Below are 782 nucleotides of genomic sequence, written 5' to 3'. Positions count from 1 at the left end.
TTAACATTATTCTTTTTCAGCAACGATTAACTAACAATGTTATTTATATTTCTATATTTGTAACGTTAATAGTAACGCAGTTACCCTTTGGATAACGGTAACGAATATAATCATTACTTTTATCATAGTATACGTACAATACATATTTAGTGAACATGTATAAGTAAGTTTTTAAAGAAGAAAGTGTGTTTGATTAACTACAGCTATTATAGGCTTTCTACAATAAGCTATTACCTAAGTTTTGAGTCTTAAGTCGTAAGAAATTAACATCATAATTGAATGTATGTAAGAAGAATAATGATTAGTCACTTTCTTGCGACTTAAGACTCAAAACTTAGGTAATGGTTTATTGTAGAAAATTCATTAAAAAAATTATATAGCCCATGTTAAATTGGTTAATTACCAAGACAATCGGGTGCCACTTTAAAAAAAAAGATCATCAAAATTCAATAAAAAAAGTAATAGAAATTATAACGATAATAAATTATATAATGACTTCGGAGATATTGTCCCACGATTACATTAAACTTTTTACTCCCTCGATTTGTGGTATACATAAATTCGCATGAAATTGCTTCAGCACTAAAGATTCAAGTTTAACCGCTTAATCTTTATTTCTTATCTGCTGTGTATTCACATCGCGATGAAATGATATTTTAATTTCGTTAAACTTATTTAAACTGTTTATAAGTTTACATGTATATATTAAAATTACTTATAGTTTAAGTTTTTCATCTTATCTTATAAATATAATTGTACATTAATATTATTTTTTTGTAAAG

Source organism: Trachymyrmex septentrionalis, unplaced genomic scaffold (assembly GCF_001594115.1).
Source record: "Trachymyrmex septentrionalis isolate Tsep2-gDNA-1 unplaced genomic scaffold, Tsep1.0 scaffold114, whole genome shotgun sequence".
Taxonomy (NCBI): domain Eukaryota; kingdom Metazoa; phylum Arthropoda; class Insecta; order Hymenoptera; family Formicidae; genus Trachymyrmex; species Trachymyrmex septentrionalis.
The sequence above is the reverse complement of the archived record's forward strand: the minus strand, read 5'-3'. Positions refer to the sequence as shown.